Source organism: Polyodon spathula, chromosome 38, assembly GCF_017654505.1.
Source record: "Polyodon spathula isolate WHYD16114869_AA chromosome 38, ASM1765450v1, whole genome shotgun sequence".
Lineage (NCBI taxonomy): Eukaryota > Metazoa > Chordata > Actinopteri > Acipenseriformes > Polyodontidae > Polyodon > Polyodon spathula.
Window position 1 is genome coordinate 1813564 of NC_054571.1, and position 27792 is coordinate 1841355.

The 27792-nt window shown below is 41.8% G+C and overlaps 1 long non-coding RNA gene across 4 annotated transcripts; it reads left to right on the forward strand.

Annotated features, from left to right (window-relative positions):
* The first annotated feature begins 691 nt into the window (after nt 1–691).
* Nucleotides 692–27500, forward strand: LOC121304556. 4 transcript variants are annotated; one of them, XR_005947975.1, is made up of 4 exons: nt 1774–1934; nt 3782–3927; nt 26525–26612; nt 26766–27500. It is a non-coding gene; the product is annotated as an uncharacterized LOC121304556 (long non-coding RNA). The 4 variants fall into 4 exon arrangements; XR_005947978.1 differs by lacking the exon at nt 1774–1934 and adding an exon at nt 692–897 and having other exon boundaries at nt 26525–27500; XR_005947976.1 differs by having other exon boundaries at nt 26525–27500.
* Nucleotides 27501–27792: the final 292 nt, after the last annotated feature.

Consider the following 27792-nt stretch of genomic DNA (forward strand, 5'->3'; position numbering starts at 1 on the left):
AGAGTGGATTTAGCAGGAGCCTTATTGTTCAAACTCCTGGCTCCTGATCATTTCAATAATAAACTTTATTGAGGGGAATTCTGACCCCCAGGACCTGGCGCAACAGCAGCAGGGCTAGTGTGAGTTTCTAGCCCTGCCCAAACTCCTGGCTCCTGACCATTTCAGTAATAGACTTCATTGAGGGGAGTTCTGAACCCCAGGACTGGGCGCAGCAGCGACAGGGCTAGTGTGAGTTTCTAGCCCTGCTCAAACGCCTCCCTCCTGATCATTTCAATAAGAGACCTAAACAAGGGGAGCTCTGAAACCCAGGACTGGGTGCAGGACAAGTGGAAGTTTCTAACCCTGTACAGAGCTCCTGGATTCTGCAATCGGTTACCATTCGACATTCCAAATACAGCTTCTCTGCATAAATTTCGATATTTGATTCAGAGCATATGTAATCCCTGAACGGCGAGGAACCTGTGTGAAACAAGCTGTCTGTAGCAGCTTAGCAAGGTTTCACTGGTGTGCACAACTACAAATAAATAAATGAATGACAAGAAAACATTGGCCAGCCCAACTTCCATTTCTCATAAGTTTGATCTAATTGGTTATCTAATAGGTCCATGCGGGTTACACATGCAGGGTTCTTTATTTTATTTAGTTTAATATAGCACTGCTCTGTAATTTCCTTTGGTGATACTGGCTCTGTTTCTATTGAACACGCATTGAGACTGGTATTCTCAGATGCTGCCAGCCCTTCTGTTTTTATCGTTAACAGGACTTGGCCATCTTCAAAGAAATGCGGTATGAGCAAAGCGGACATGCCTGGCTGCCTTCGTCCCGGGCTTCTCAATTTATTGTTATTACACAGTAGCGTCAGGTATTGACTGGGTCGATACGTTTTGACTTGATAAGGTAAGACAGTTCTGCACTTCTCAACTACAGAAACACATTTCAGCGGTCACAATATAACTTATAAGGCCTGTTGTGTTTGCATCGGTCCTGTTACTAAATGAGAACAGGAAACTTGTGGGGAGAGGCTAAGAAACCTTACATTATCGGACTTGGTGGTTTTTTTTTTTTTTTTTTTTTTTTAATGCGTTTAACAGGTTTCGTTCCTTTCCCAAAAATGCAGTATTAAAGATTTATCGGGCATTGGTGCATTCCACGTCACCCACATCCACTGCTATAACACATAGCTACATTTGGAGACGCTGAAGAGACTCGAAATTAAATTCGGTGACAAACTATTTGTCTGAAAGTTTTGAAATGAGTCATGATTCACATTCTTATATTTTTGGGCGAGTGGGTGCAGTGTTCCTTTTTTTATTGAAAACGTATTACACATTTGTACAATTTACATTCACTGTTGCCTTAATTAAATGATACATTTTCTTTTGTTCTTTTTTTTTTTTCCGAAGCGCTGAGTTTTCGAGTTAGAGCCGTAGAGTCACGGAGCGGAGCAAACCCCCTGCCCTTGAGAACGCTCGCTTGCAAAACGTCCTCCCCTGCGCCGGGACACTGAGCCTGGAGGAGAGGGGACCGGGGGGACGGGGCGAAAGAAACAAGGACCAGGGGTCACAAATGGAGTTTAGAAAAAGGGGCATTCAGAACAGAAAATAGGAGACACTTTTTTACACAGAGAATTGTGAGGGTCTGGAATCAACTCCCCAGTAATGTTGTTGAAGCTGACACCCTGGGATCCTTCAAGAAGCTGCTTGATGAGATTTTGGGATCAATAAGCTACTAACAACCAAACGAGCAAGATGGGCCGAATGGCCTCCTCTCCTTTGTAAACTTTCTTATGTTCTTATGTTCTTATGTCTGCAGTCTGCCTGTGTGTGTGTCTGCATCACCAGGAATGCCTTTGAACTCTGAACACCGCGGTGAATGTTCACAGGAGCAGACTATCTGCTGTAAACCTCCGGCAAGGGACTGCTGGACTGAAACAGGTGTGCATAGTCTAGGGCTGTCCAATAGTGGTGTAACGATTCACTTTGTATCACAGTTCTGTATCATTTGTATTGTGATACAGTCCCACCTAATGCTTCTTGGATGAATGTCTTTTATAGTTGGTATGAATACATACTCTTCCTACTCTACTCTTTGTTTTAACATGTTTTGTCATGAAATGATCATTTGATCTTATTATGCATCATATACAAGTAGCGCGTCAGGACCATCATGTGTATTGTGATACATGTCACAATATTGCAATACATATTATATCGCGACATGAGCGTATTGTCACTCCTCTACTTTCCAAGCAGCATAGGAAAGATAACTCCAATCAATACCGCAGACCATTGAGCAAATCTAATAGAGTAAAACCGATTGTCCGAACCCCTCTGTTATCTGGCCGTCTCCTTGGTGACCTGTCCTGTTGTGTGCTGTGCTCTTCTGCGCTGCTGTCAGAGAACCTGCCGACCAGCCCTCAATCTCTGGTATTCACAGTGCAGTGCGCTACTGTGTGTTATATATTTATAGGGAAAGAGCTATAAGAACTCTTAGCAAAAAAGGACATCAAAGGTTGTTTAAGCTAAGGACTGAAGACTAGGTGGTCTATTCAGGTTTATACCACAAGCGTGGGTATAGCTAGTGTGGGATATATTTTTGTTATTCCACTGGAGTCGGATAATATGCTTACTGGGACTAGTTTCAAATGTGCCTTTGCTACCATTCCAATCCAGTGGTGTGCTGCTGAAAATGAGGTTCTATCGAAAAGATGAAGAGACTGTAAACAGTTGAAAATGAAAGAATTGATTTGATATAACAAATGTATGCATTTGCTATTTATTTTAAAAATATACACAGAATATGAAACGCTTGTCTGTGGTACAGGGTTTACATGAACCGCTCGCCCCTATTGGCTTGTGGTTTACTGGAACACCTCCTGCGCTGAATAGGGACTCTCTTCCCTTATAAAAGTTTCCCATAGTAATTTTGCAGTTGTATTATGCGTTTCTCATGGTTATACTTTGCATTTACCAGAGTTTACCCTGGTTTGCCATGTTTTTTAACATACTTTTCCATATCTCTCTGTGCTTAACAACATTTACCTATACTTTACCATGCTTTCACTGTGTCTTACTACACTTTGCTGTGCTTTTACTCTTGTGTAAGGGTTACTACAACAGAAATAATTTAGCCTGTTTGAGTAGGCAGAAGCACTCCGCTTCGCTCTGAGATCCTCTCGCCCAAACTGCACCATATTACAACAGAAACGCTACATGTGTGCGTTAACTTTTAATATTTGGTTAAAGCTGTAAAAGGTATAGTGTGTGCGTCAGCAGTCTGTGTTTGAAGGTAAAGCAACAGCAGCAGCAGCACATTTCCTCCCTCCCTCCCGAAACCTCTTTCAGAAAAACAAGCGTTTCACAGCAGCTCCATTGAGTGCAGGAATGTGTGGAATGCAGACCGCTTGGCAAGGTGCACCACACAGGCACAAGCGTTTTCCATATCAACAGGAAACCTGCAGTCTGGGGCTACGAGCACTGACTTCCCCCACCGGCAGAAAAAATAAGAAAAGCAAAGAAAAAACAGGCATCTCAAGAGCCCCCCCCCCCCCCCCCCCCAAAAAATAAAAAAAAAAGCTACGCTGCATGCTTACGGGGAAAGATCTGCTTCTTTATAAGGAATGGGAATTATTATTTAAGAAAAAAAAAGTGAGTGTGTATAGGGATGCCATGTTATTATCGATAGTATTCTTTTTATATATATAAGTCCCAGGACTGCATGTTTCCAATGATGTTGCTCTGGTGACACTAATGCTGGATCTGTTCTGTGTTGTTTTTTCTAGGAGCTGGCTATCTCTGCTGTCCCATCTCCACCTCTGCCAGCTCCTGATTGCTTCCTGGTTGTGGGGAAGACTAAGGATACCAGTGGACCAGCTGTGTCTGCTTAAGAGAGCCAGGGACAAGAATCTCTGAAATAATGAAGAAAAAGGTATGTTACTATTATCATTTCATTTGAAATAAGGGGACACTTGCAGGATTCCAGTTCTGTGTAGCTCAGTGGTGACTGCTGGATTACTAAATGATTTACCTGCTCACCTAGATTGAGTTTTTACAACAATGTACTCGCAACACATTCCTTCTCTGCGTCTTAAACCAGATTCCTGTTTATATTGTGGACGGGCAACTGATTCTGCACTTATTTTAAGATGAGGCCAGTACTGTTTTCAGTTATTGAACTGATGCATGGTTTTCATTGCTTTGAAATGAACATCTTTAGCGTGATAAACTTTTAAAAAGAAAACATGCCAAAGCATTAAAATGACGTGAGGCTGGTTTTATTGTTACGGATTTATCAATAGCGAAGACTGACACTTTTTTTTTTTTTTTTTAAATCATAGAAGAACAGTATTCTTATTTCACATTTTGTTTTATTTGTGTCTTAGGCGAATGGTTTTACCGTTACGTGTTTTGTCTCGGTTTCTGAAAAACTTTCTCAAGGAAAATGAATGCGTCTGGTCTGCCGAAGCCGTATTTATTTTCTCTCTCTGCTGTTTTAGAGTCAGCACAGTACTTTGGCAGTGTCTTCAGTTTTGTACAGGTTGTAGACAGTTTGCTAATAGAACTCAGAGGCGTTTCATGTTCTCCTGCTGGAACTCTTGGCATCAGTCTTCCAAATAATCACTCTATCAAAGCTAAAGAGTAAGTAGCAGGGTTCAGAAAAATATAGCGTTACCCTGTTTAAATGACGTACTTATAACTTTAAAATGTGCTTCTCTTTTCAAATTGTCTGCCCTAGTGCACGGATAGTGTCAGGATTATTGCTCACTCTGTCAAACAGGTAACACAGCGAAAGCGATCCATGATGTGGTACGGAACAGAAAAGCCAGAGTACTTGTGTTTTTTTATAGTGATTTAGAGCAGGGGTCCTCAATCTTTTTGCTTTTGAGACCCCCCATATACATTTTATACACACACACACACATACAATCATGGATGGAAATAATACTCCTATTGCAGAGCGGTTTCACCCATTCCAGGTTTTACAACGAGCTTGATTAGCCTCAGTGTGAACAAGTTCAGGTTTGTCTTATTAAACTTATACTACCAAAACCAAGAATGGATCCAACTGCTATGCAATGGGAGTCTTACTATATATCTCATTATTTTTGTTTTTCGTACTTAATGTGAAACTTGTGAAGCTCAGCTGGTGCTGAGCAGCAGTCCTGTCAAGGCGTGGCAGTATCTTCTCCAAGCACACACGCATGTCATGGTCAATGTTCATCCTGGATCGGTGCTTTGTTTTCATCGATGGCATGGCTGAAAACCTGGTTTCGCATAAGCAGGTTGTATTGAATGGGACCAGCACTTTCAGTGCTGCAGAAGAAGCGGTGCTGTATTCATTGGAGCACTCGCACCAAATTGTCTCCAGCATCATTTCACTGAACTTGGTCGAATTGAAAATGTATCCGTATCTGCTATTTATTGTGCGTGTTTCCAGCGATTTTCCCTCTGCTTTGTAATCTGTGTAACGCTGTATTATTCAGAACCCCGCTACTTACTCTTGAAAGATGCCATACCACATAATATTAAATATATCAAATGGTGGGTAACCTTATTGTTATATATATATATATATATATATATATATATATATATATATATATATATATATATATATATATATATTTAGCACAAAGAGCCAGCTGCCCAACGTTTCGATATGTTGTACATATCTTTCTCAAGGGAGCCTCTATATATATATATATATATATATATATATATATATATATATATATATATATATATATATATATACCCACCCCTCGTTTTATTGCCCCTCGCTATACTGCGGATTTGGATATATCACGGTTCTGGAGTTGGCTCCCCATTTTTACTGTCTAACTGCGTATTCCTTAGCTGCACTATACACAGGCACTTAGAATTACTGTTCGTTTTATTTTGTACTGCACATCACAAACAACAATATACAAAACAATTAAAAACAAAGCATTAATATCACACTGTTATCATAGACACACACACACTGCACAATAACACAAAGCATTAATATCACAATATCATACTGTTATCATACACACACACGCATTGCACAGTAACACAAAGCATTAATATCACACTGTTATCATAGACACACACACACTGCACAATAACACAAAGCATTAATATCACACTGTTATCATACACACACACGCATTGCACAGTAACACAAAGCATTAATATCATACTGTTATCATAGACACACACACACTGCACAATAACACAAGGCATTAATATCACACTGTTATCACATACACACACACACACTGCACAATAACACAAAGCAAATTAAATATCTACTGGCTGAAGCGGTTTTTATTTTAGTCAGTGAGGTGTTCACGTGTGGCAGCAATGCACTAGCAAGTCACAGGGCAGTGACCTCAGCTCCCTAGCAACAAGCCTCCTATGTTGGGAATGGGTTTCTTTCAGTGCAGCGGGTTTGTGCATTTGAGAAAGGAGAGGAATACTCATGAAATTAACTGGTGTCTCAAGTTGATGAGGAGCAGTTACAATTAACTAATTAAAACTAATTAAAGTGATCGTAACCAAATCGACTACAATGTCTTTGTTGTCTTATGACATTTTTTTTTTAATTTGTTAAAAGCAATTTGAAATATTACTTTGAAGTTCTCAATATTATTCTCAATAACTGTCTTTATAATAAGCAGTATTGCATGAAATTTAGCTATGCTTACACTCTAACATAACATATTTAATTCCTGTGTCTGCTCACTAATTGATTGGACAGCTGTAAAACCAGGGCAGATCTTTGACTTTCCCATTGGTTAAAATCCCTATTGTGTCCTGCCTCTGTTTAGTCATGATTGGACACCTGTATAACAAGGGGCAGATATTTGTCTCTCCCATTGGTTAAACCTACTAAAGACCTTAACTGTTTATGTCCCGCCTCTGCTCACTTATGATTGGACTGCCGTGGAGAAAATGCAGATCTTCTATTGGTTGATTTTGTTTTATATACAAAAATACAACTGCACGATTACATTAAAAAAAAAAATGTATTAATCGGGGCAGCCCTAGATACATGTTTTCATGTAACTTATAGAAGTTTACCGTGGTATTTTTGCATGGTAATTTTGCGGTTTTCCCCCCATGCTTTTCCCATGGTTATACTATGCATTTACCACAGCTTACCCTGCTTTGCCAGATTTTTTGTTTCCCATACTCCCCTGCGCTTGACAGTGCATGCCTGTGCTTCACCGTGCTTTATCACACTTTGCTATGCTTTCACTGTTGTTTTGTATTGAATGTCCAGTTTGCTTTGCTAGTGCTTATGCAGTCATAATAATAATAAACTCTTCCGTGCTCTTATCTTGCTGTGTATAAACGCTGTCAGTTTATAAGAGCCCATTAATAATAAACTCTTCCGTGCTCTTATCTTGCTGTGTATAAACGCTGTCAGTTTATAAGAGAGCCCATTAATAATAAACTCTTCCGTGCTCTTATCTTGCTGTGTATAAACGCTGTCAGTTTATAAGAGAGCCCATTAATAATAAACTCTTCCGTGCTCTTATCTTGCTGTGTATAAACGCTGTCAGTTTATAAGAGAGCCCATTAATAATAAACTCTTCTGTGCTCTTATCTTGCTGTGTATAAACGCTGTCAGTTTATAAGAGAGCCCATTAATAATAAACTCTTCCGTGCTCTTATCTTGCTGTGTATAAACGCTGTCAGTTTATAAGAGAGCCCATTAATAATAAACTCTTCCGTGCTCTTATCTTGCTGTGTATAAACGCTGTCAGTTTATAAGAGCCCATTAATAATAAACTCTTCCGTGCTCTTATCTTGCTGTGTATAAACGCTGTCAGTTTATAAGAGCCCATTAATAATAAACTCTTCCGTGCTCTTATCTTGCTGTGTATAAACGCTGTCAGTTTGTAAGAGAGCCCATTAATAATAAACTCTTCCGTGCTCTTATCTTGCTGTGTATAAACGCTGTCAGTTTGTAAGAGAGCCCATTAATAATAAACTCTTCCGTGCTCTTATCTTGCTGTGTATAAACGCTGTCAGTTTATAAGAGAGCCCATTAATAATAAACTCTTCCGTGCTCTTATCTTGCTGTGTATAAACGCTGTCAGTTTATAAGAGAGCCCATTAATAATAAACTCTTCCGTGCTCTTATCTTGCTGTGTATAAACGCTGTCAGTTTATAAGAGAGCCCATTAATAATAAACTCTTCCGTGCTCTTATCTTGCTGTGTATAAACGCTGTCAGTTTATAAGAGAGCCCATTAATAATAAACTCTTCCGTGCTCTTATCTTGCTGTGTATAAACGCTGTCAGTTTATAAGAGAGCCCATTAATAATAAACTCTTCCGTGCTCTTATCTTGCTGTGTATAAACGCTGTCAGTTTGTAAGAGAGCCCATTAATAATAAACTCTTCCGTGCTCTTATCTTGCTGTGTATAAACGCTGTCACGCTTCAGTTTGTAAAGAGCCCATTAATAATAAACTCTTCCGTGCTCTTATCTTGCTGTGTATAAACGCTGTCAGTTTGTAAGAGAGCCCATTAATAATAAACTCTTCCGTGCTCTTATCTTGCTGTGTATAAACGCTGTCAGTTTATAAGAGAGCCCATTAATAATAAACTCTTCCGTGCTCTTATCTTGCTGTGTATAAACGCTGTCAGTTTATAAGAGAGCCCATTAATAATAAACTCTTCCGTGCTCTTATCTTGCTGTGTATAAACGCTGTCAGTTTATAAGAGAGCCCATTAATAATAAACTCTTCCGTGCTCTTATCTTGCTGTGTATAAACGCTGTCAGTTTGTAAGAGAGCCCATTAATAATAAACTCTTCCGTGCTCTTATCTTGCTGTGTATAAACGCTGTCAGTTTATAAGAGCCCATTAATAATAAACTCTTCCGTGCTCTTATCTTGCTGTGTATAAACGCTGTCAGTTTGTAAGAGAGCCCATTAATAATAAACTCTTCCGTGCTCTTATCTTGCTGTGTATAAACGCTGTCAGTTTATAAGAGAGCCCATTAATAATAAACTCTTCCGTGCTCTTATCTTGCTGTGTATAAACGCTGTCAGTTTATAAGAGAGCCCATTAATAATAAACTCTTTTGTGCTCTTATCTTGCTGTGTATAAACGCTGTCAGTTTATAAGAGAGCCCATTAATAATAAACTCTTCCGTGCTCTTATCTTGCTGTGTATAAACGCTGTCAGTTTATAAGAGAGCCCATTAATAATAAACTCTTCCGTGCTCTTATCTTGCTGTGTATAAACGCTGTCAGTTTATAAGAGAGCCCATTAATAATAAACTCTTCCGTGCTCTTATCTTGCTGTGTATAAACGCTGTCAGTTTATAAGAGAGCCCATTAATAATAAACTCTTCCGTGCTCTTATCTTGCTGTGTATAAACGCTGTCAGTTTATAAGAGAGCCCATTAATAATAAACTCTTCCGTGCTCTTATCTTGCTGTGTATAAACGCTGTCAGTTTATAAGAGAGCCCATTAATAATAAACTCTTCCGTGCTCTTATCTTGCTGTGTATAAACGCTGTCAGTTTATAAGAGAGCCCATTAATAATTCCGTGCTCTTATCTTGCTGTGTTAAACGCTGTCAGTTTATGCATTAATAATAAACTCTTCCGTGCTCTTATCTTGCTGTGTATAAACGCTGTCAGTTTATAAGAGCCCATTAATAATAAACTCTTCCGTGCTCTTATCTTGCTGTGTATAAACGCTGTCAGTTTATAAGAGCCCATTAATAATAAACTCTTCCGTGCTCTTATCTTGCTGTGTATAAACGCTGTCAGTTTATAAGAGAGCCCATTAATAATAAACTCTTCCGTGCTCTTATCTTGCTGTGTATAAACGCTGTCAGTTTATAAGAGCCCATTAATAATAAACTCTTCCGTGCTCTTATCTTGCTGTGTATAAACGCTGTCAGTTTGTAAGAGAGCCCATTCTGACTCTCGACACAGTCTAGGTGTTGACGTTGTGTTTCACAATATTGGCACATGCGCATAAACAGAAACTTAATGTCATCAATTCCTCTTAATGTGAGTTTGTAAAACATTAAAAGGTCTGTGTTGATTGTTTCCTTTTGTATTTATTTTGGGCTTGTAATTTGAACAGTGTTTTTGCAGTTTCCCGCTTGCTTGTCTGCCATGGTTTGCCATGTTTACTAAAATATCCTTTCCATACCCCTCTGGGTTTACAATGCTTACCTATGCTTTACAATGCTTACCTGTGCTTTACAATGCAGAACTTGCCTATTTTTTACAATGCTTACTTAAGTTTTATTTATTATTTTATTTATTGCATTTATAGAGCACTTTTTGTACAAAAGTATCACAAAGCACCATACAGCACATAGAAGAAAAAGCACAAACCACAGCATGTTTGTATAGCATGTCACTCATACAACTGCCACAATCAGACCATTTAAATAACATATTTAAATAACAGGATACACATAATACAAAAGCAGCAATTTTAAAGTTACATTAAAACCCCTAATATAAGAAAGCCATTTTATAAAAGTGCATTTTTAGTCTTCACTTAAACTGTAACGGCTCCAGCTTCCCTGACAAACGAAGGCAGAGCATTCCATAATTTCCGACCTCTACAAGAAAAAGCCCTCCCTCCTCCCGTGTTGCTTTTGTTGACCCTAGGAATAACCAGCAGCCCCGCATCCTGGGATCTCAGAGTGTGGTTTGGAAGATATGGGGTCGGTAACTCCTGCAAATAACTAGGTGCTAATCCATTCAGGGCCTTGTAAGTTAACAGCAAAATCTTACAATCAATTCTATACTACACAGGGAGCCAGTGTAAAGAGGCCAATACATGGGTGATATGTTCACTTTTCCTGGTTTTAGTCAGAATTCTAGCAGCGGTATTCTGAACAAGCTGTAAACGGGGTACCACACGTTTTGGGACACCAGAAAACAATGCATTACAATAATCAATTCTAGATGAAACAAGGGCACGCATTAATCTCTCTGCATCAGATACGTAAATAATTGGTCCAAGTTTGGCTGTATTTCTCAAATGGTAAAAAGATTCTTTAGTAACTTCCCTAATATGAGTCTCAATGATAGATCAGGATCAAAGATGACCCCAAACTCTTAATTTCTAGTTTGTTTTGATGAGAGACTGCAAGGGTTGTGCTCATGTAGTCCTGGTTCTGTGAGCCCACTAGCATAACCTCTGTTTTATCTGAATTCAACATTAGAAAGTTCTGTGACATCCAGTGCTTAATGTCTGTAAGGCAAATAGCTAATAACACCCAGGCAGAAGAAATTCCTGGCTTTAGGGACAGATACAGCTGGGTATCATCCGCATAGCAATGGAAGTTCACTCCGTGTCTGTGGATAATGCCATCTATTGGTAGTATATATATAATGAAAACAGCAAGGGACCTGGAATGGAGCCCTGTGGAACACCACAGACAACTTCCGATAATGCTGATTTTACCTCCCCAATAGAGACAAACTGAAACCTAGATAAGATCAGATTTGAACCAGGATAGGACAAGTCCAGACAGTCCCACTGTGCTTCAAGATGATTCAGTGGGATGGAATGGTCTACAGTATCAAAGGCAGCACTTAGATCAAGAAGAATTGATACTGATGGAAAGCCTGAGTCAGAGCTTATCAGCAGATCATTCACTCCGACAATGGTTGTCTCAATGCTATGTGCAGCATGAAAACCAGACTGAAACTTCTCCAATATACCATTAAGACATTTTTGTAATTGAATTACAACAGCTCTCTCTAGAACCTTGTCTAAGAATGGTAGGTTGGAGATTGGTCTATAGTTATTGAGGACTGTAGGGTCAAACTTGTGTTTCTTAAGCATACTTTGCCACAGCTACCTTAAGAGCTGAGGGAACTATACCAGAGGAAAGTGATCCATTTATAATTATTCAAATGTGGGTATTAATAACACCAAGCACATCTTTTAATAGTTTTGTAGGATCAAGAGAGCATGTGGTAGCCCTCATATGTTGAATTAGCTCTGTCAGGTCCTGTAAGGTAATCAAAGAAAAAGCTCCCATTGTAGCCTTAATAGGTGTAGCTGGTAAAATTCTTAATAGAAGGTGTCTGTGGAATCTCATTTCAGATGTCTAGTATTTTATTTTTAAAGAAATGTAAGAACTCATTGCAGCTGTGAGAGGAGCCAATGTCAACGGTTGTACTATTAGGGGAAGGATTAATTAATTTATCTAGGGTAGGTAAAAGAAATCTAGGATTATTTTTATTTGTTTCAATGAAATTAGAGTAATATGATGATCTAGTCAATGCCAGAGGCTTCCTGTATTTAACCAGGGGGGAGGTGAGAGAGTGGTGGAGGCAAGGACAGAAGGGGAGAGGGAGCAGAGGTTGGGGGGGGGGGGAGGTGACAGTGGGGGTAGGTGGAGTAGGGAGAGAGGAGAGACAGAACAATAAATGAAATAGTGGTCAGAGAGGTTCAGAGGGGTGACAGAGAGGATGGAGGGGCAGCAGGCTCTGGAGAAGGTGAGGTCCAGTTGATAGACAGCTTTGTGTGTAGGAGGGGATGGGGAGAGAGAGAGAGAAGTTGAAGGAGTGTCTCAGTCTGTGTCTGTCTGGGTGTGTGTGTGTCCATCAGTGTGTGTCTCAGTCTGTGTCTGTCTGGGTGTGTGTGTGTCCGTCAGTGTGTGTCTCAGTCTGTGTCTGTCTGTGTGTGTGTGTGTGTGTGTCCGTCGGTGTCTGTCTGGGTGTGTGTGTGTATATCTATCTGTGTGTGTCTATCGGTGTGTTCTCAGTCTGTGTGTCTCAGTTTGTGTCTGTCTGGGTGTGTGTGTGTCCGTCAGTGTGTGTCTCAGTCTGTGTGTGTCTGTCTGTGTGTGTGTGTGTGTGTGTGTCTCAGTCTGTGTCTGTCTGGGTGTGTGTGTGTCCGTCAGTGTGTGTCTCAGTCTGTGTCTGTCTGGGTGTGAGTGTGTCCGTCGGTGTGTGTCTCAGTCTGTGTGTCTGTCTGTGTGTGTGTGTGTCTGTCAGTGTGTGTCTCAGTCTGTGTGTCTGTCTGTGTGTGTGTGTCTGTGTGTGAGTGTCTGTCTGTGTGTCTGTCGGTGTGTGTCTCAGTCTGTGTGTCTCAGTCTGTGTCTGTCTGGGTGTGTGTGTGTCCGTCAGTGTGTGTCTCAGTCTGTGTCTGTCTGGGTGTGTGTGTGTGTCCCCGTCGGTGTGTGTCTCAGACTGTGTCTGTCTGGGTGTGTGTATCTGTGTGAGTGTCTGTGTGTCTGTCGGTTTGTTCTCAGTCTGTGTGTCTCAGTCTGTGTGTCATAAGAACATAAGAACATAAGAAAGTTTACAAATGAGAGGAGGCCATTCGGCCCATCTTGCTCGTTTGGTTGTTAGTAGCTTATTGATCCCAAAATCTCATCAAGCAGCTTTTTGAAGGATCCCAGGGTGTCAGCTTCAACAACATTACTGGGGAGTTGATTCCAGACCCTCACAATTCTCTGTGTAAAAAAGTGCCTCCTATTTTCTGTTCTGAATGCCCCTTTGTCTAATCTCCATTTGTGACCCCTGGTCCTTGTTTCTTTTTTCAGGCTGAAAAAGTCCCTTGGGTCGACACTGTCAATACCTTTTAGAATTTTGAATGCTTGAATTAGGTCGCCACGTAGTCTTCTTTGTTCAAGACTGAACAGATTCAATTCTTTTAGCCTGTCTGCATATGACATGCCTTTTAAGCCCGGAATAATTCTGGTAGCTCTTCTTTGCACTCTTAAGAACATAAGAAAGTTTACAAACGAGAGGAGGCCATTCGGCCCATCTTGCTCGTTTGGTTGTTAGTAGCTTATTGATCCCAAAATCTCATCAAGCAGCTTCTTGAAGGATCCCAGGGTGTCAGCTTCAACAACATTACTGGGGAGTTGATTCCAGACCCTCACAATTCTCTGTGTAAAAAAGTGTCTCCTATTTTCTGTTCTGAATGCCCCTTTTTCTAAACTCCATTTGTGACCCCTGGTCCTTGTTTCTTTTTTCAGGCTGAAAAAGTCCCTTGGGTCGACACTGTCAATACCTTTTAGAATTTTGAATGCTTGAATTAGGTCGCCACGTAGTCTTCTTTGTTCAAGACTGAACAGATTCAATTCTTTTAGCCTGTCTGCATATGACATGCCTTTTAAGCCCGGAATAATTCTGGTCGCTCTTCTTTGCACTCTTTCTAGAGCAGCAATATCTTTTTTATAGCGAGGTGACCAGAACTGAACACAATATTCAAGATGAGGTCTTACTAGTGCATTGTACAGTTTTAACATTACTTCCCTTGATTTAAATTCAACACTTTTCACAATGTATCCGAGCATCTTGTTAGCCTTTTTTATAGCTTCCCCACATTGCCTAGATGAAGACATTTCTGAGTCAACAAAAACTCCTAGGTCTTTTTCATAGATTCCTTCTCCAATTTCAGTATCTCCCATATGATATTTATAATGTACATTTTTATTTCCTGCGTGCAGTACCTTACACTTTTCTCTATTAAATGTCATTTGCCATGTGTCTGCCCAGTTCTGAATCTTGTCTAGATCATTTTGAATGACCTTTGCTGCTGCAACAGTGTTTGCCACTCCTCCTACTGTCTGTCTGGGTGTGTGTGTGTGTGTGTATCTGTGTGAGTGTCTGTGTGAGTGTCGGTGTGTGTCTGTCTGTGTCTGTGTGAGTGTCTGTGTGTGTCTCAGGCTGTGTCTGTGTGAGTGTCGGTGTGTGTCTCAGTCTGTGTCTGTGTGAGTGTCTGTGTGAGTGTCGGTGTGTGTCTCAGTCTGTGTCTGTGTGAGTGTCGGTGTGTGTCTCAGTCTGTGTCTGTGTGTGTCTCAGTCTTTGTCTGTCTGGGTGTCGGTGTGTGTCTCAGTCTGTATCTGTGTGAGTGTCTGTGTGTGTCTCAGTCTGTGTCTGTGTGAGTGTCTGTGTGTGTCTCAGTCTGTGTCTGTGTGAGTGTCTGTGTGTGTCTGTGTGTGTGTGTCTGTGTGAGTGTCTGTGTGTGTCCGTCAGTGTGTGTCTGTGTGTGTCTGTGTGTGTCTCAGTCTGTGTCTGTGTGAGTGTCTGTGTGAGTGTCTGTGTGTGTGTCTGTGTGTGTCTGTGTGTGTCTGTGTGTGTCTGTGTCTGTGTCTGTGTGTGTGTCTGTGTGTGTGTCTGTGTGTGTCTGTGTCTGTGTCTGTGTGTGTGTCTCAGTCTGTGTCTGTGTGAGTGTCTGTGTGTGTCTCAGTCTGTGTCTGTGTGAGTGTCTGTGTGTGTCTCAGTCTGTGTCTGTGTGAGTGTCTGTGTGTGTCTCAGTCTGTGTCTGTGTGAGTGTCTGTGTGTGTCTCAGTCTGTGTCTGTGTGAGTGTCTGTGTGTGTCTGTCTGTGTCTGTGTGAGTGTCTGTGTGTGTCTCAGTCTGTGTCTGTGTGAGTGTCTGTGTGTGTCTCAGTCTGTGTCTGTGTGAGTGTCTGTGTGTGTCTCAGTCTGTGTCTGTGTGAGTGTCTGTGTGTGTCTCAGTCTGTGTCTGTGTGAGTGTCTGTGTGTGTCTCAGTCTGTGTCTGTGTGAGTGTCTGTGTGTGTCTCAGTCTGTGTCTGTGTGAGTGTCTGTGTGTGTCTCAGTCTGTGTCTGTGTGAGTGTCTGTGTGTGTCTCAGTCTGTGTCTGTGTGAGTGTCTGTGTGTGTCTGTGTGTGTCTGTGTGTCTGTGTGTGTGTCTGTGTGTGTCTGTGTGTGTCTGTGTGAGTGTCTGTGTGTGTGTCAGTCTGTGTGTGTGAGTGTGTGTGTGTGTCAGTCTGTGTCTGTGTGAGTGTCTGTGTGTGTCTCAGTGTGTGTCTGTGTGAGTGTCTGTGTGTGTCTCAGTCTGTGTCTGTGTGTGAGTGTCTGTGTGTGTCTCAGTCTGTGTCTGTGTGAGTGTCTGTGTGTGTCTCAGTCTGTGTCTGTGTGAGTGTCTGTGTGTGTCCGTCAGTGTGTGTCTGTGTGAGTGTCTGTGTGTGTCTCAGTCTGTGTCTGTGTGAGTGTCTGTGTGTGTCTCAGTCTGTGAGTGTCTGTGTGTGAGTGTCTGTATCTGTGTGTGTCTCAGTCTGTGTCTGTGTGAGTGTCTGTGTGTGTCTCAGTGTGTGTCTGTGTGAGTGTCTGTGTGTGTGTCAGTGTGTGTCTGTGTGAGTGTCTGTGTGTGTCTCAGTCTGTGTGTGTGAGTGTGTGTGTGTGTGTCTGTGTGTGAGTGTGTGTGTCTGTGTGAGTGTCTGTGTGAGTGTCTGTGTGTGTCTCAGTCTGTATCTGTGTGAGTGTCTGTGCGTGTCCGTCGATGTGTGTCTCAGTCTGTATCTGTCTGGGTGCTTGCTTGTGTATCTGCTTGTCTATGCCTTTGTCTGGGTGACTTTCTGGGTGCAAGTGTCTGGGTTTTTGAAACGCAATCTGGCAAAGCACTTGGCCTTCCTAGCGTGTGAGGTAATGGCAGGGCCTGGCTTGTGTTCGGGGTGGGGGGGTTGCTTCACTTTATATTTCAGCTGTCTGAGAGTAGCTGAGCAGCAGAGTCCAGCATCACACAGGGAACACACAGGAACAAAGAGCAAGCAGGCAGGCCATGAGCTCAGAGCGATAAAAATAAAACCCAGCCAGCATCACTGAAAAATAGACTCTGCGTGTGTGTGTGTGTGTGTGTGCGTGCGTGTGTGCGTGCGTGTGTGTGTGTGTGTGTGTGTGTGTGTGTGTGTGTGTGTGTGTGTGTGTGTGTGTGTGTGTGTGTGTGTGGGTGTGTGTGTGTGTATGTGGTGTGTGTGTGTGTGGGTGTGTGTGTGTGTGTGTGTGTGGTGTGTGTGTGTGTCACAGTCACAGTCACAAGGGCTCGAAATTGGTAACAACAGTGGCAAAGCCAAAAGTTCAATTAATTTGTATAGGGCACCAAGGCACTAAACTTAAATCAAGGCCAAAGTGTAGGATGTCATTTTGCTTCGGATTCATATGTAAAGCTTGTTAATGCCCACAGAAAGGAACAACACACTTAATGCCTGTTTATTTATTCAGAAAGTGCTGTTTTTTTTTGTCACCCTGCAGCCTAGATTTGAGCCTGCAAAGACACAGCTCCCTGCTCTGAAGCCAGGCATTGGCTTTTATTTTTTTTTATAACATACAAGAGTCGCTGTCTTGCATTTATGGATGAACTGAAAAAACAAAAATGTATTTTTATCCTATGATGGACAGATAATGATAATAAACACTGTAGTACAGTGTAGAACGGTATTCCCTACCGTTTTGGTTTCGTTGTGGTAAAAATAAGGAAATTAAAAAAGGAATAACGTCAATTGAAACATTCAAGTTAGTTAGAGGAAATAATTTTTTAACTAAAAATTTGGACTTTTTTTTTCTGAGATGGCATTATTACACACAGTTAAAATCCATGTTGTAGTTTTTCCACTGATGCGACTTAACCACACAGTTCACATAATCATGTTATTGTTTGGATCCAAACCCTTCCTAATGCAGGCATCTCGAGTTGCTGAAGCTGAAAGGACACTGCCATAATTGAATAAACTTGCATTTGAGAAGGTCACCCACGGCATTTGCCGCTTGGCCTTGTGTGTGTGTTTGTGTACTATATCTTTGTATCTCTGATCTGTATATCTGTATGTGTGTGTGAGTGTTGCTGTGGCTGAAATGGAACTGCGGCTGTGACTAGACATACATTTTAACTGACACAATTATCTCTCCCCCTCATTTGTTCTTTTAGTTGTTACAACCAGGCAACACAATAATAATCTCCTGTTTGCGAACCCTGCTGGCCAGGCGCCCAGGGAGCTCAGAGCAGACACCTGGTGTGGGGAAACAGGGCGGTCTTCAAACGTCGAGGACCCACATTTTTTCCTCCGACCGACCGAGCCACACTCACAGCCACACACAGTGTGAGTGTCATAGACTTGTACTCACAGACACACACAGTGGTCTGTGTTTGACACACTCTGTGTCGTCACAGTGTGACACAGTGTCTCATCACAGACAAACAGAGTCACTGTGTCACAGACACACACACAGAGTCAGCACACAGGTGTGTCTCACGCCGTGTCTCAGTCTGTGTCAGACAAACACAGTGTGTGTGAGTGTCGGTGTGTGTCCGTCAGTCTGTGTCTGTGTGAGTGTCTGTGTGTGTCTCAGTCTGTGTCTGTGTGAGTGTCTGTGTGTGTCTCAGTGTGTGTCTGTGAGTGTCTGTGTGTGTCTCAGTCTGTATCTGTGTGAGTGTCTGTGTGTGTCTCAGTCTGTATCTGTGTGAGTGTCTGTGTGTGTCTGTGTGAGTGTCGGTGTGTGTCTCAGTCTGTGTGTGAGTGTCTGTGTGAGTGTCTGTGTGTGTGTCGTGTGAGTGTCTGTGTGTTTCTCACACACAGTGTGTCTGGTGTGAGTGTCGGTGGTGTGTCTCAGTCTGCCAGTCTGTGTGAGTGTCTGTGTGTGTCCTCAGTCTGTGTCTGTGTGAGTGTCTGTGTGTGTCAGACAAACACAGAGTCAGTCTGTGTGAGTGTCACAGTGGGTCTCAGTGTGTGTCTGTGTGAGTGTGTGTGTGAGTGTCTGTGTGTGTCTCAGTCTGTGTCTGTGTGAGTGTCTGTGTGTGTCTCAGTCTGTGTCTGTGTGAGTGTCTGTGTGTGTCTCAGTCTGTGTCTGTGTGTGTGTGTGTGTGTGTCTCAGTGTGTATCTGTGTCTAGTGTCTGTGTGTGTGTGTCTGTGTGTCTGTGTGTGTGTGTCTGTCAGTGTGTGTCTGTGTGAGTGTCTGTGTCTCACCAGTGTCTGTGTCAGTGTGTCTCTTTTGGTGTCAGGTCTGTGTCTGTGTGAGTGTCTGTGTGTGTCTCAGTTCTGTGTCTGTGTGTCTGTGTGTCTGTGTGAGTGTCGGTGTGTGTCTCAGTCTGTGTCTGTGTGAGTGTCTGTGTGTGTCTCAGTCTGTGTCTGTGTGAGTGTCTGTGCATGTCCGTCGATGTGTGTCTCAGTCTGTATCTGTCTGGGTGCTTGCTTGTGTATCTGCTTGTCTATGCCTTTGTCTGGGTGACTTTCTGGGTGCAAGTGTCTGGGTTTTTGAAACGCAATCTGGCAAAGCACTTGGCCTTCCTAGCGTGTGAGGTAATGGCAGGGCCTGGCTTGTGTTCGGGGGGGGGGTTGCTTCACTTTATATTTTAGGAAATTTCAGAGCAGACACCTCAGGGCTGGCCTTTGTCCTCCAGAGGCTGTTAGCTCCTGGGTGTAAAAAAGGAGGCTGGCTCGGCCGTGGGATTGGAGGACGTCCACTGAACCTTCAGCTCTCCGGAGCTGTGTAGGGAATCGCTGCGGCCAGGAGAAAAATTAATTGGACATTGCAAACTGGGGTAAAATAATTGGACATTGCAAACTGGGGTAAAATAATTGGGCACACCAGGCTCATACTTTCATGACTGCTACTAGCAGTGAAGATTCATGTTCTGATACTCATGCAAGGAGTAAAAATGCATTACAAAATATTGTGTGTGTACCTCACCCTGCTGTAGAACTAAGGACATTCTTATATATATATATATATATATATATATATATATATATATATATATATATATATATATATATACACATAAGCAAGGGGGCTGGACGACGACACACACGAAGCAGGCTTGATCCACTTCCCAGTGACCTGTTTCTCTTGTCATTCCTTTCCTCTCATATCTGCCACACAAAGAGGAGGGAAAAACAGCCTCACACTTTCCTGGGATTGTTTAATGGAAAGTCCTGCCAGTTTATTGTTGGAGTCACGGTTTATTCTCGAGGCGAGCAGGGGGCTGTGCTTAATAATAATCTCTCTCTGCTCCCGCTGGTCCAGGCATTTCCTGTGGCTGTGCTGGGAAGCCGCAGTGTGATGCTGCAGAGGTACAGTTCTGGGAGGACAGAGCTCAGCTCATTGTCTGATTTACAACACCATTTAAAAAAAATATATACCTGCAATGGCTCTCCTCTGAGCAGCTGATGAGTTAATGGTTCTGACACCAGTGTAAGACTCGTACTGATGAGTTAATGATTCTGACACCAGTGTAAGACCCGTACTGATGAGTTAATGATTCTGACACCAGTGTAAGACCCGTACTGATGAGTTAATGATTCTGACACCAGTGTAAGACCTGTACTGATGAGTTAATGATTCTGACACCAGTGTAAGACCCGTACTGATGAGTTAATGATTCTGACACCAGTGTAAGACCCATACTGATGAGTTAATGATTCTGACACCAGTGTAAGACCCGTACTGATGAGTTAATGATTCTGAGTTAATGATTCTGACACCAGTGTAAGACCCATACTGATGAGTTAATGATTCTGACACCAGTGTAAGACCCGCACTGATGAGTTAATGATTCTGACACCAGTGTAAGACCCGTACTGATGAGTTAATGATGCTGACACCAGTGTAAGACTCATACTCGCCTCTCGCAGAGCTTGCTCTTCAGTTGAATGGTAAGTTGTTCGTCTTTGAACCGTATGGTTTGCGTCCAGCCATCGCCTTTCCATTCAGTTCAGTGGGCTGAGATGCCAGTTCATTACATACCGTATAATCACAAATATAGGTGATTATGTAATGGTAGTGTGCAGGATAACCACATTGGCTCGTATGCAGGACTGTTTTAGAGAAGAGAAGATAAAGCAAAGTACTAAGAAATCCAATTACAATGTGGTCCTTTATCAGTGTTACTGTTTCACAGCTTAACATGTATAGAAAAGGAAATGTATATACAGTGAATTATTATTTGGACAGTGACACATTTTTTGTTGTTTTGGCTCTATATTCCAACACTTTGGATTGAAATTATACAATGTGGTTAAAGTTTAGACTGTCAGCTTTAATTTGAAGGGATTTTCATCTATATTGGATGAACTGTTTAGAAATTACAACACGTTTTGTACATAGTCCCCCCCATAGGGTACCAAAAGTATTTGGACAATTGGCTTCACAGCTGTTTCTTGTTAGGCAGGTGTGTTTGTTTGCATCGTTAGTGCATGCACAAGAGAGCTGTCAATGTCTATTCTTGATTCTAGGCTTTGCATTTGCCTTTGCAGTCTGTTGCTGGTGTCTGACAACATGAGGACCAAAGAAGTGTCAATGCAAGTAAAGCTGGCCATCATGAGGCAGAAAAATCTGAATAAATGGCAAACGACCTGGTAGACCAAGGAAGAGCACTATAGTGGATGACCGAAGAATACTTTCAATGGTGAAGAAAAAAACCCCTAACAACAGTCCAACAGATAGGAACACTCTCCTGGAGGTAGACATAGATGTGTCAAAGACTACCATATGCAGAAGAGCACACCAGCAGAACTTCAGAGGGTACACCACAAGATGCAAACCACTAGTAAGCCTCAAGAACAGAACGGCCAGGTTATAGTTTGCTAAAAAGTACCTAAAAGAGCCTGTAGAGTTCTGGAACAAAGTCTTATGGACAGATAAAATGAAGATGAACCTGTACGAGAGTGATGGAAAGAGGAAAGTGTGGAGAAAAAAAGGAACTGCCCATTATCCAAAGTATACCACCTCATCTGTGAAACATGGTGGAGGTAGTGTTATGGCTTGGGCATATATGGCTACAACTGGAACTGGCTCACTTGTCTTCAGTGATGATGTGACTGCTCACAGCAGCAGCAGGATGAATTCTGAAGTGTACAGAAACATCTTGTCTGCTCAGATACAACCAAATGCCTCCAAACTCATTGGACATCGCTTCATCATGCAGCAGGACAATGACCCTAAACACATTGCCATAGCAACCAAGGGGTTTTCAGGGCCAAGAAGTGGAAAATTCTTTAATGACCAAGTCAATCACCTGGTCTGAATCCAATTGAGCATGCATTTCACATGCTGAAGACAAGACTGAAGGCAAAAAGCCCCCGAAACAAGCAGGAACTGAAGATGGCTGCAGTACAGGCCTGGCAGAGCATCACCAGGGAAGATACCCAGCATCTGGTGCTGTCTATGGATCGAAGACTTCAGGCAATCATTGCATGCAAAGGATATGCGACCAAGTACTAAACATGACTACTTTATTGTACATAATGTGAATCTGTCCAAATACTTTTGGTACCCTATGGGGGGACTATGTACAAAACGTGCTGTAATTTCTAAATAGTTCATCCGATATGGATGAAAATACCCTCAAATTAGAGCTGACAGTCTACACTTTAATAGCCATTGTATCATCTCAAATCCAAAGTGCTGGAATACAGAGCCAAAACAACAACAAATGTGTCACTGTCCAAATACTTTTGGAGTTCAGTGTACATCTCGGCCACCACGCCTTGCACTTACTCCTGTTTTCAACCAGGGGGCGCTTCTACTCAGAGACAAGTGTGTTTAAACCCATAGGACTGCGCAAACCCAAGGGCAGCATAAGCACATGTGCTTGATTACGCAGTACTGGTTCGCATGTCTAACCTCCCTGTACATCCGGTACACCAGAGCGGAATCATTAACCTGCCCCCCTGCAACACCCTACTGCAGTAGACCGCAAAGTTTTTTGGGGCATAGGCACATTTGTGTCGAAGCTATGATAATTATTTATTTTTACAGCTAGTTATTTCCAAAAAGTAAAATAAAGTATAGGTTAATGCTGGTCCCAACAGGTATTTTTTTTATATATTAGTGTAGCAGGGCAAAGGCTGGGCACAAACTGGCACCCCTGCGCCCCACAGACGAGCATCTTAACCACAATGCAAAAGAGCCGGGCTCCTGTGCATTCGTGGTTTTAGAGCTTTTAACTTCATGCCATCTCACCAACAGGGGACAATCCGTAACAACAGTGTGTCACACACACACATGAGGACGAGGTAGAGGAGCTAAAAGGTCCTTTTTCTTAAAATGCTCTGAATTTTAATAGTCAAAAAGGAAATCAGGGTCCTGATTATGATAGGGATACGATCAGGGTTTCTAAAACATTTCCGTTAGGAATGGAAAACTTTCAGGACTGGACAGGTACAGTACTGTGTGTGTTTCTTTTAGTCTGGACTTGAACTCCACTGATAGGAATCACTCCCATTGCTCCACAGGGCTCAGGGAAGGAATTTAAAAAATGTGCCGTGCACAGCATGGACAGCGCCTGCAGGCAATAGACTTCACCTGAACAGATGGGCAGAGAGGGAGGGTATCGACAGAGCAGGCAGCTGGACGGGAATATTAAAACACCCGCTAGCCTCCTGTCGCAGTGAGGCAGAGCTTGTGTGTTTCATGAAGTGGCATAAAGCAGCGGAAAACTCGACAGTGGTCTTTTTGTTCTGGTTTGACACTGTTTGCCTCAAATAGGGGGATCTCATTTTAATAGGACAGAATGTAATAGTTTTTGTTTCATTTTATTTCATGTTTCCAGTGTGTCAGGTACTTCACCTGGTAGGCTATCGCATGCATTAGCGTTTTTTTTTTTTAAGTGTTCCTGTTCTGTAAACTTTTACTCCATTTGCAATTGGATAATTGGGTAGAAACAGCAGTCACGGCCATAGAGGCCCATTCCTTTAACAGTTAAAATGAAATAATGAATTACTCTACTTTAGGGTCTAGATTGGGATGTAGTTGGTTCATTTAAATAACTTAGAACAGGCTTGGAACAAAGTCCAGGACTGGAATTGTCAACTTTGCCCACCACTGAGTTGTACAGTTTAAGCAACCTGACACTGAGCAGCTATCAGACCATAGCAGCCAGTGAATGCCGGATGTGCTTCTCATGTAAATAGTCACAAGCATCAGGCTCCTTTGGGGACAGCCAGCCTGTAGTTCAGGGCTCTGTCTTTATTTAATGACCCTGCTAGTTTAGCCGAGGCACCACCCTTTTCATTTTGAGCCCATCGCGCGGATTGTGTAGGTAGTTGGCACGGTATCGTATAATCAACTCCTGTTTAATCTGCATTGTCAATGCACACAGCTTTCTTGTTAGTTATAATTACAGGCTAGCAACATAGAGGCCAGTATTGTTTCTTCTCTGATAATTTGTAACAATTGTAAATGTTCAATGAGAGAGCGCTCCGAATTACAATTCTGTAGTGAAAAAACTCGCGTTCAAATTCAGTTGAAAGCGAATTGAACTGGTTGGCTGAGGGCCAATTACAATGTGTGTGTGTTTATCTGTTCAACTCCACCAAACAGGGGCGTTAACCCACGTTTTATTTACCACTACACCACTATAAATCAGTTTACTTTTATGAGTTTGAATCTGTCAGGTTCGTGTTGTGGTGTTTTTTATATAATAATTTACATTTTGATTAAATAATTAGCTAGTCAGATTTGTAACCTCAGTGAAACGCTTTCTATATAACATTGTGTAACACTGGTAGAAAGCTGTTTTTAACGAAGTAAGCAACTCATACAATAGTTTGATACAACTTTTTTTTTTTTTTTTAAAGTGACAGCAGCAGTGCATTGCATCTCGACTGAAAACGCAGAAGAACTTTGGTCAGTCTTTTTCTTTCAAAGGGACAGCATGAAGGCAGCAACATTTGTGTGTTTTGTTCTTCATTTAATTTTGGTTTAATAAGCTAATATAATGAGTTCACTTGTAAGACAAGTCTTTATTTCTTGTGTGGCATAGCATGTGTTGATTGAAGTTCTTTCTTATATAAAACACTTGCAATGCATCACAATATACAGAATCAGCTGCATTAGCCAAAGATTTTAAAGCCAGTCTTCTTGTGCACCCCTAGCTCCTCAAGTGCGAGTGACGCACAATCTCGATAGAAATCTAGGAGAGCTGACATCAGAATCTGGCAACAGTACAAAGTGGAATAGTCTACATTGTGGACACAAAAAGGGTGGGGTATGGGATTGGGGATTGGGGACTGGGGGGTAGCTGTGCAGCTGCTCCCACTTGCTCACACTCTTCCTGCACCATATAAGGCTCGGGGATGGGGGTGGGAGCTAGTTGTTAGCACGCTCGAGCTGAGATTGCTGAACTCTGTATCTGAGAGAAGTCTGTGTGTGAGGAAGGCTGATAGCTATGTTTCCATTACAATCGTCACTGATGCTTGTGTAACCCTTACATCATCACATTTCTAGGATGAACTGTTTGCAGAGATTAACTGCTTACAGAGACTCTCCATTGCCCTACAGCTGTGGAGGGGTTTCCTGAAGAACCCACAGCTTTAGATTAGCCTCGTTTTGCATAGTAGTTATACCCATCAAAAAAGAATGGTCTCGGACAATTAACAAATAGTAATGTGGTGGGAATACTAGACACCATTTCAGTTTTCAGAAATTAGAATTTTAATAAGAATCAAAAAAATAATGAAATTGGGGGTTATTCTATGGAACACACAACCAGTAAGTAAAAGAAACATGAGCAAGACTTCTAGTCAAAATGGTTTTTCATCAAATTGAATTTTATTTTTTTCTGAACTCAGCACTATTGAGTGTTTTATAGCAACGGATTAGAAAAACCATTAAAGCTGCTTTTGTCCCATTAACCAGTTAGACAGCACGTTGACTCCCAGTTTGCAGTCTCTCCGCGCTTCACGCATGCCGGATTGTGGGCTCAGCTCCATTCACATTTATTTAGCTCCTTTAAAATTAGGATAAGCCACAGACAGATTTTAATAGGACATTTTACAGCACCGGGGAGTCTGGATTGCATCACCCGTTTATTTTTACACTGGGATAATCACGGATAGGTAGGTGATCCAGGGTTACTCCCAGCAGTGTTGTAAAATGCTCTTTAGAAAACCCAGCTGTGGTTTCTCCTCCCGGGGTATAGCTGATCAAACCAACCCCCTTGCGTTCATAGAACGTACAGGAGGGGTGAGATTCCCAAAGCTATTCACTCCAAATCGTCTTTAGTGCAATTGTTACCTGAAAGAAAAACAAAAACACCACTACAATTCTTAAACAAATAAGAAACATTTTAAGACTACTTAAGTTCCTCAGTTAAAAGTCTGAGTTGTTTAGATCTGGTTTGGGACTTTACTGGGTGCGTTTCTCCTTTCTGAAAAATGCATGAGTTGTGATCTGGAGTAAATAGCTTTGAGAACTTAGCCTGGAAACCTAAAACTAGACAATCCGTTTCCAGTAGTTTACCTCCTCTTCTCTGTCCTTACTACGAAAGTCGTGTCGGAGCAAATGTTAATCGCAGATCGGGAACCTTTCTCGGGCTGAGACGAACTCAGCACTTTGTCCGGTGCTAACGGCTCCCCGAATCTCCAGATTTCGAACAGCAATTGAATCCTTCAAATAAATCTAGATTAGAGACCTATTTGTTTATAAGCATGTTTTTTCAGAGTTAAAATTGTCAAGAGATGCTTTGGTGTAAACTGTGCTGAGTAAGAGCACACTGGTGATTTAAAGTTAAGATGGCAAGTTAAACTAGCTGGTGATGGGGGGGCGGACAGGGCATTTACTCTAATTAATCGTAGGCAATGGTGTTTAAAGGCCTGGTGGACTGCTTTTAAAGAGCGTTGGTGTGATTCCTGTGGCGTCTCCATGTATTTGAAGAGTGAGTGAACACTGGGGATTGTGCACAGTTTATAGAAAGCTTGGAGAAGTTTGTGTGTTGTTTACGCAATCACACTGACATAATAAAGGCCTCTAAAGGTTTGTAACTCTTAATTTTCTTTCCCCTTTAGCTGCGGAGAGCCAGCCAAGTACGAATGTTTAGACAGCATGCAATTAACTGGAGCCGCGGGCCGCACGCTGACGGGACATGGTTTGATGGTTGGTCTGGCTCTCTCCCTCTCTCTCTATCTCTCCCTCCCCCTCTTGTCCCTTTTGATTTTTGTTTTTATTCGTTCTGTAAAGAGCGGGTGTGCAAGTCTTGAGGGCTCGAGGTTCTTGTCGCAAGTCTTTTTGTTGTTGTTTTGTTTGTAGGTTGTGCTGACGTCATTAAAGGGTACCATTACCACCAGTTTGGCTTGGACTGGGACCAGAAAAGGACCAGCCGATGACGCCTCTTTAAGTCCCTCGGAGACACAGCCTTGTTGCGGAGCTGGTTCACTTTTTCCAGTGGTTAATCCCCTCCATGGGTTTGGTTAGGACTTATTATGACATCATCCTAAAACAAGGTTGTGTTTAAGTCACTGGAATTATGATGCGTCAATGATGCATTTTTTAGTTGAATGTATTCATTCATAAGCTGACATAAACGAAGGACAAACACAGCCGTGTTTAATTTAGTGGGCTATTAAAGTACTGTAACACATGAAATCTTTGCTGGCAGTATTGCAATGCCATTACCATGCTTTCACTGTGCTTTGTTACACCTGGCTGTGTTTTTACTATGGGAAACATTTATATGGGATAGGTATATTTTATATGGGATAGGTGTGTTTTATATGGGATAGGTGTGTTTTATATGGGATAGGTGTGTTTTATATGGGATAGGTGTGTTTTATATGGGATAGGTGTGTTTCATATGGGATAGGTGTGTTTCATATGGGATAGGTGTGTTTTATATGGGATAGGTGTGTTTCATATGGGATAGGTGTGTTTTATATGGGATAGGTGTGTTTTATATGGGATAGGTGTGTTTTATAGTTGGTATATTGGAATACATACTCTCTCTGTCCCATTTAATGTTTGTCTTTTAACAAAACAGTCCACCATAAAATGATGACATCTGCTAAGAAATAAATAATAATAATAATAATAATAATAATAATAATAATAATAATAATAATAATAATAATAATGAATTATTAAATATTAAATATTATTTTCATCAAGGAAAGTCTGTAAACTCAAAATGAAATGCGATGTGGCCAGAGACGGCACTTTTGTGCATGGTTTGTAAGCAATGATCCGGGTTTATATAACTCATTTCATTGTATCTTCTTTTCCAAAAGGCTAGAATAACCATTTTGTCCTTTTGAGTGATTTGTATTTCCATACAGATCTT